Source organism: Aethalodelphis obliquidens, unplaced genomic scaffold, assembly GCF_003676395.1.
Source record: "Aethalodelphis obliquidens isolate GAN/ISIS:26980383/991018 unplaced genomic scaffold, ASM367639v1 scaffold100, whole genome shotgun sequence".
NCBI classification, from domain to species: domain Eukaryota; kingdom Metazoa; phylum Chordata; class Mammalia; order Artiodactyla; family Delphinidae; genus Aethalodelphis; species Aethalodelphis obliquidens.
The window spans coordinates 2,211,633-2,220,195 of NW_020838044.1; the positions used below are offsets into that span (position 1 = coordinate 2,211,633).

The window sequence follows — 8,563 nt, forward strand, 5'->3', positions numbered from 1 at the left end:
TGTACCCAGAAGTCTGATTATTTTTCCCTTTACCTCAATAGCCATGTGCATGATCTTTTTTCTTTTTTTGAAAGCCATTATTATTATTTTTGACATTAATTAATTAATTTACTTTTGCTGTGTTGGGTCTTCATTTCTGTGCAAGGGCTTTCTCTAGTTGTGGCAAGCGGGGGCCACTCATCATCGCGGTGCGCGGGCCTCTCACTATCGCGGCCTCTCTTGTTACGGAGCACAGGCTCCAGACGCGCAGGCTCAGTAGTTGTAGCTCACGGGCCTAGTCACTCCGCGGCATGTGGGATCCTCCCAGACCAGGGCTTGAACCCGTGTCCCCTGCATTAGCAGGCAGATTCTCAACCACTCTGCCACCAGGGAAGCCGCCTTAGCATTATTTTTAAGGACAGATTATTAGAGTTATTGAATGAACAAATATGAACATTTAAAGGCTGATTTGCCAAACTACCAACTTATTTTCCAGAAATTTTATGCAAATTTACACCTTGACCAGAAGAATTTGAGAGGATCTACTCACTGCCCTCTTACCAGCTGTGGTGGACATACTAAGAGCCTCCACCCCCTAATAGGTCCTAATCCCTGGAACCTATGTAGAGGTGACCTTACATAAAGGGGTATTAAGGTTGCTAATCAGTTGATCTTGAGTTGGGGAGATTATCCTGGATTATCTAGATGGGCCCAAATGTAATCACAAGGGTCCTTAAGAGGAAGACAGAAGAGAACCAGAAAGGCAGCTGTGTGAGAATCACCCAGGCACATGTTGCTGGTTTTGAAAAAGGAGGAAGGGGCCATGAGCCAGGGAATGTAGGGGATGTCTAGAAGCTGGAAAAGGCAAGGAAATGGATTCTCCCCCAGAGCCTCCAGAAGCAGCACAGCCCTGCTGACACCGTGACCTTAGGCCAGCGAGACTGTGCGGGACTCCTGACTACAGAGCTGTAAGAGACTATGTTTGGGCTGTTTTAGGCCACTAAATTTGAGGTCATTTGTTGCTGCAGCAATAGAAAACTGTATTGGGTATCTTCATTTTGTTTCATTCCAATGGCATTTAATGGCTGTTTGTTTGTTTGTTTGTTTTGCGGTACGTGGGCCTCTCACTCTTGTGGCCTCTCCCGTTGCGGAGCACAGGCTCCGGACACGCAGGCTCAGCGGCCATGGCTCACGGGCCCAACCGCTCCGCGGCACGTGGGACCTTCCCGGACCGGGGCACGAACCCGTGTCCCCTGCATCGGCAGACTGGCTCTCAACCACTGCGCCACCAGGGAAGCCCTAATGGCTGTTTTAATTTGTATTTCTTTGCTATTTGGGGTAGAGCACAGCTTTCGTTCTGTCCACCCAGAAAAGACTCTTCTGGGAAGTGCTCCTAGTCCTCCTTCTAAACATGTGGTCCAAGATCAAGCTGGTACCTGAGCCAAGCTAAGCCATTCAGAGCCTTTCTTTGTAATTAAAAAATTTATGGGGGCTTCCCTGGTGGCGCAGTGGTTGAGAGTCTGCCTGCCGATGCAGAGGACGCGGGTTCGTGCCCCAGTCCGGGAAGATCCCACATGCCGCGGAGCGGCTGGGCCCGTGAGACATGGCTGCTGAGCCTGCGCATCCGGAGCCTGTGCTCCGCAGCGGGAGAGGCCACAACAGTGAGAGGCCCGCGTACCGCGAAAATAAATAAATAAATAAATAATTATGATTAGAGAAAACAAGCCCCATCCTTCTGTGCTGGTTCAGAGGAGAGGTGAGTCACAGCCGCTGCCAAGGGCATGTCTCTGCCATCCACACAAAACCTGTCAGAGTGAACAACGCTGACATGCAGAGGAAAGCAAGAAAGAGGGGCAGGGAGAAAGTCTCAGTGGTTTGGGTTGCTGAAGTCAGTTACAGCCCTGCTCTCTTCCAATGTGTGACCCTTCCAATAGATGTCTCTTTTGCAAAAATTAGTTTGAGTTGTGTTTCTGTCCCTTACCACTAAAAGAAGCTTAATACAGAAACTGGAACATGAACGGGGGTGTGGAAATCGAGGAACCCCCAGATGACTGAATCAAGGTTGGTTGGCGTGCCGTGAGCGTCCACAGATCCTAGGCTGGGAAAATTGCCTTCCCTATTTTTACGCTATCAAGGCAGTTGGTTAGACTATTTTCCAGTGGCTCTTGGGACTCAGACCATGTGCCATTCAGACTTATACTTGGGAGACACGGTATGAAATATCAGGATGATAGAATGTGGCAGTAATTTCTCGCAGCCTTAGGTAGGGTGCCATGAGAGAAACAGAAGACCTGGAAGCAGCAAACATTCAGGGAGCTGCTGGACAGAGAGATAGCAGCTTTAAGAGAGGTCTTTCTGTTGGTAGCCAGCAGTCCCAAATGGCTGAGGTCACAGAGTTATACCATTTGCTCAATTGCAAAAGCTGAATGCTTTGCCCCACACCAGAGGTTCTGCACTGATTAAGAAGCCACAGGATCCTGGGAGTTGGAATGGTGATACCTGGAAAGGACCACAACCAGCCCAGCGCCTCATGTTGTGCACTCCCTGCCTCATGAGGAATTGCATCCTCTTCCCACCCCGCCCCAGTGTGACGTGAAAGTCGCAGAACAGGGACAATACTGAGGGCAGGCCAGCCGTGGCTTCCCTCTCCACATTTCCTGCTGAGCCCCAGGAGAAGAGCAGAGCCTCCAGATCTGTAGTAAGAGGCTGGAGTCATGTGAGCAGAGTCCAATACACCTCTCATGCCTTGCAACTTTCTGGAGTTGGAAATTGGCCAACAGAGACCCCCAAAATGAAAGTCACAGTCCGATGATCATAGTTTTCAACGTTGAAATGCTAAAATAGCCCAAGTCAGCCAAACTGAGGTGTGCGATTGCTCAACCACTGAGGTAGTATTACTTTTTCGAACTTTCCTGATGATAAGAATCACCTGAGATGATTGTTAAAAAATGCAGATTCCCAAGATGCTCCCCCTGGAGAGTCAGTGGATCTGGGGTGTGATTGAGAATTTTCATCAAATTCCCCGGGAGATTTCTATCATCCAAAAGATTTGGGGAAATCTATCATGAGGTAATTCCTAGGTAGCTAGACCAATAGGAAGTGTTTCGTAAGGCAGTACAGCCCTGAGTGGAGGAAACCTCTCCACCACCCTGCTCGTGAAAGGTTTTGTGGATGTGGGCAAGGGCAATGCTCCCAACAGGCAAAACCTGGAGAGTCAGACTGGCGACCAGAGAACTCAGTCTTTGCCAAGATGCAGTGATATTCACCAGCCACAGCCCTGACCTCACCATCCCTGTCCAGCTGGATGTGGTTCAAATGCGACCACTGTGTGTTGCCTCCTTTTCACCCATTTTCAACAGTAGCATTTATAACAGGTGCCCTGTTTCCCACCAGCATTGTACATGAGGAGTGTGGGAGGTGGTTGGTAGTAATCACAAAGCCAGTGTGGGCAAGATCATGGGGAGCAATGGGAAGGCTTGACCAAGAGGAATAGACACACTCAGGAATCCTGGACTTGAACTTGCTGGCAAGTGACCTTCTAAGTTCGTCCTTTGAGCACCGTTCCTATCCACACCTGGATGCACTAATTTTCTCTAAATATGTGGGAAAATATCTAACATGTACTAAACACTCACTGTGTTCTAGGCACTGTGGAAGTGCCTTGTGTGCATCAGCTCACTAAAGCCTCCCCCAAACCCTATTAGGTAGGTGTTATTCTTATTATCCCTCAATTTACAGATGAGGATCAAGAAACCTGCCCCGAATCGTACAGCTCTTAAGTCATGGGGCCAAGATCTGAACACAGGCAGTCTCCAGAACCTGAGCTCTTAATATTACTCTACACTGCCTCTCCAGTGAAAGAAAAACATGTGAGAGAGAGGAAAATAAAAGGACACAGTCACATTTCAAAAGAAGATAAACATGCCCATGGATAGGAAACAGAAAGGAAATAAGAAGACTAATGTGAAGAAAGGCTGCCAACAAAAGCAATCAGCAGGAGATAAACTCCTTTCAGAGGAAAAGAAAATAGTAGAACCAGATGAAAACGATTGTAAAACAAGCAAGTTGAGAATTCTCAAAAGATGAGGGAAAAAATGAACAAGAATAAGTGGATATGGAAGAGGAACAACTAGAAATCCTGGAAATGGAAAAATCTAGTACTTGAAATAAAAACTGAACAGATGGGAGAAGGTCTGGACCAAATACAGTTGAATAAATAATTAGAGCTTTGGAAGATGGAGCTGAGGAATTCACCCAGAACTCAGCACAGAGGATTTTTTAAAAATCGAAAATGATGAAAGGGTAATTATGAGACAGGGAAAAGAGTTTGAGAACCTCCATCCAAGAGAAGATTCAAAAGAAAGGAATAGAGCAAATGGTAGAGAAGACTGAAGAGATAATGGTGAAAAATTCTCCAGAATCTTCAGACAGAAAGTGCCCACTGAATGTTGAGTAGAATAAATAATAAATCCACACTTATACATGCTGGTCTACAGCTGTAGAATGTCAAGAGTGAAACAAGAAAATCTTGAAAACTACAAGAGGAAAGAGAGATCGTCCATCTAGGGGATTCTGGACTTGGAGAGAGAAGCAGTAGCTGGATGACTTTGAGTTACATCCCACTGATAAGAGGATGGCTGTATTACAATAAGAGAGGACACCTGGGGATATTTTGTGTATGGAAAGAAAATTATGTGGGTATGCAGGGAAGACTATCAATTATTTTGCACACCTCTTCTGAGCAACAGTCTGTCCTTTCTAACCCTTTGGTTCACATGTGCGCTCCATTCTCTTCTGAAGCCTGCTCCCAAACACTGTTTATTAGCCCAGGGAAGGGTCCTTGAGCTAAGGTGACCGATCATAACAGCTCACTCTAGGCCTCAGCTGAGGCACCATGTTGGGTGAATAAGAGCCTTTCCTTGAGAGTTTTGACCTTGAGACCAGAGAGAGCAGGTCCTAGAAGCAAAGCTGTGAGAGGTGAGCCACAGGTGCTCTCAAAAGCCATGCTTCCTGCCACGTGGACAATGCCAGTCTGAGAGAGAATAAGGTTGTTCTGTAGAGAAAAACAAAGATGAAAGAGAGAGAGAGAGAGAATCCTGTCAATGTGTAAGAACGATCGGGTCCTAGTTGTATCTCTGCTCGTCCGATCTTTTATGAATCTTCCCTAAATTCTCCACTTTAACTAAATTTATAAAACTTAAATTTCTACTATTTTCAGCCAAATGAATCTTAGTTAATGGAATGATAAGATTGACACTTTATTATTCTTGAAGTATTTGCATGTTTTCTTTGGGGGAAACGTCTTTGTTTATTTATCTTCTGGGTCTTATATATTTTTTTGTTTGTTTCTTTTAAATATGCAGTATTCCCAAACCAAATTTCTATTCTCCTGATCCCAATCCTCTTTCTTTTCTCCCTTTCTCCACCGAAGGCTTCCTCATCTTTACGCACACCCAAGCCAAGGACTTCAGTATCGTCAACTCCTTCTGCTTTTGATTTCATGCCCCCAGCACCGCGCAGCCATGAAATCCCATCAATTCTGCCTGTGGAAGTACCTCTCAGATCCATCTATTCACTTAAACAACGATTAACCCACCCAATGACAGGGCTCCAGGCAACTCTCTCATTTGCTGCTCAGTGTAATTCAGTGTAATTTTCTGGAGGGGAATTTGGAAATGTATTTCAATAATCTTTAAAATAGGTCTATTGATACTTTTGACTCAGCGGTTGCACCCTATGAATAAGGGGGTGGTGGTAAAAGATAAGAACAAAGACATTTTTAGAAAGCAAGAACATGTACAACGACATGTTTTAAAATAATATTTAATAAGATGGAGTGTTGCTTAAGATATAATGTTAAATAAGAAATGATATGAAACATATTTGTACACAGTATGATTCTAATGTCATTAAAATATATGTCAGATTCAGTGATTATGCAAAATTTGATATGATCTATAGGCTTTCATTCCTTCCACCCTCATTCTCAAACCACGGCCCACCACGGGTCCCTTCTGAGAATGAGGTGGGTGTGGTTAGGAAGTGACAGCCTCAAAGTCATTTGAGGCTTTTCTAATTCAGTGTACAGAATGCTGAGTGCAGTATAATTTTCAACATCTTCATACTGTACATTCTGTGACAATATAGACTCCCCTCCAGTTGCTGTCTTCCGTTACTTTCACAAGAATGCAACCCCACACGTAACACAATGTAACTTTTATCCCCACACGTAATCCCATTTTGGTGGGATTTTAATGCATTTGTATATCTAATAGGGAAAAAATAGGTAAACACACCAAAATGTTAATAGTGGCTAACTCTGCAGGATGAAGTTTGTTGATTTTAACATACTCCTGTATCTTTAAATATTTTTTTTAAAATGTAACTGTCAATAGCTGCTTAGCATTCTACCATATGGATACACTCCAACTTATTTAATCAAACCCCATTCTTGAACACTTAGAGAACTTCCCATTTCCCACTATTGTAAACAATGCTGCGGTGAACATCTTGGTATCTACATCTCTACGCCAGCTGGGTCCTGCAGAATTATACAGGCCTGAGCCAAAACAGCTCCTGTCTTCCAGGACATTTCCTCCTTTGTAGAGGAGAGCAGACACTTAGAGAAACAACTGCAATGTGAGACACAGTGTGGTTAGTGCCTTATCAGAGGAGAAGATTCAAATCCAGGCAGGGAGCAGGCTGCCTGGAGGAGGAGGCATTTGAGCCAACGTCCTTAGACACAGAGCTGGCAAGAGAGCTGATCTTCCCAGTGGTCACAGAAAGTTGATCTCAGTGAGCTACTTCAGTGGCCTTTGCACCAGAGCCTGAGAATCTGGGCCCCCGGTGTCAGGGCCTCTTGGGAACATGGCAGCTCTCATCAAGGGACAGGAGTGTCCTCTCCCCTCTACTGAAGCCTGCTAGTTTCCCCATCCTCCTTCCAGACCTATAAAGTCCACTCCACCATCAGCGCCCCTGTGTCCAGACAAGGGGAGGTGTCTCCAGAGCCCTCCACTGCCTCCCTCCCTCTGCCCGCCGGGGAGCAGGACAGAGGGGCTATTCCCTGACAGTCCTGAGCCACAGGGCAGGCGCACAAGGCTCCGGATCCTCAGCTCTCAGCACCTCCTGCAAAACGCCAGCTCCTGGGGTCAAAGGAATGTTGAGCAATCTTTGGAATTTTTCAGAGAGAAACAAGCACTTTCGAATTCCATTCTGGCCTCCTGAGCTGGGCACGCTGCCCACAGCCTGGAGCCCTGAGTCTTCCTGAGCAGGCATCTGGGAGCACTGGGGGACTTTTCAGTGTTTGTTTTCTCCTCCTGCTGGCGGGGCTGTAAGGACACCATTACAGTGAGGTCATGGAGCCCTGCCCCGCTGCGTCCATCCGTCAGTGGCCGAGCAGCCGGGATCTTGCAGTCGGTGCTGGCTGGATGTGCCAGGGGCTGGGTGGGGCCTGGAAAGACTGAGGAGCAGAGCCCAGGCTGCACCCCTCAGGACCGCCCTGCCCCTTCACTGCCAGGTCCTATCCCCTACCCTGGCACCCGACCTCCGTCAAGGGCCTCAGGGCTGCACTCTGTCCAGCTTCCTGGGGCCTGCAGGGACACGTGGAGAGCCCAGTTTTGGCTTGGTTGAGATAATCCACTGATGTCTTGCAACTAGTTCTTAGAGCAAACAGAACCTTCAGGGAAGCCTTCCTGCCCGCCCCCCGCCCCCGCTCCCCCCGCATTGCCCCACCACCATCACATGCACGAAATGAAGTTTCCCTGTTATACACTTTCATGGCACCCTGTGCCTCTCCTTCTGAGCTCTGGCCTCTGCGGTTAATAATAATTATTCGAGTATTTGCTTCACATCTGTCTCATTGATAGGCACTGTGTCCCTTGAGGGCAAGAGCCCTGTCTGTCGTGTTCACTGTTGTATCCCCAATACTAAGCACGATATTTGATATGTAGTAGGTACTTTATGGACTTCATTATGCCAAGCAAATTTTCCCAAGGGGGTACAAGGATACTGCCCCCAAAGGTGCTCCTCCCAGGACATGAGCTCCCCTGGGATCCCCTTCAGATTTGATGAGACCTCAGCCCAGCCCCACTTAGAGCCTCAGTTTCCCTGGGTTCCGGCTCTCCCACTGTCAGCCTCATCTACAACCAGAGAGTCAGGAGACCAAAGGGTCCTTGCTTGCAATTAAAGCTCCTCTGTCTGTGATCAGAATGCAGGTCTCCTGGCAAGGGTGACCTGACCTGGTGAGGGTGACTTTTGCAGACACCAGCTGTTTCAACAGCCCCACTGCCCCCTATTTCAGGTTCTTTTGTCATCCTGGCTCTAGGGTGGCCCTGACTCTATATGCACACCTCCCATCTACCTTAGGTTTGTGTCAGGTTCAGAAGTTCTCCGAGCCCATCACGCCGTTATTTCATCTGTGCCTCCCAATAGGACTTGAGGGCCAAAGCATAAGCCTTCCCATTTTACGGAAGAGGAGACTGTCCCTGAGAAGTGACCTTCTCAAGGTCATGGCTGGGAAATAGCGGGTCACGTTTCTAGCTCCAGGGGCAGAAGGAGGGAGTCAGGTAGAGAGTGGGAGGTTAGG

The 8,563-nt window shown here is 47.2% G+C and overlaps 1 long non-coding RNA gene across 1 annotated transcript in view; it reads left to right on the forward strand.

The window, feature by feature from the left end:
* The window catches only part of LOC113614585 (uncharacterized), a 30,535-nt gene extending 24,613 nt beyond the window's left edge, over nt 1–5,922 (forward strand). The window contains exon 3 of the long non-coding RNA XR_003430680.1: nt 5,411–5,922. This is a non-coding gene — a long non-coding RNA (uncharacterized LOC113614585). The remainder of the gene's footprint in view (nt 1–5,410) is intronic.
* The last annotated feature ends 2,641 nt before the right edge of the window (nt 5,923–8,563 follow it).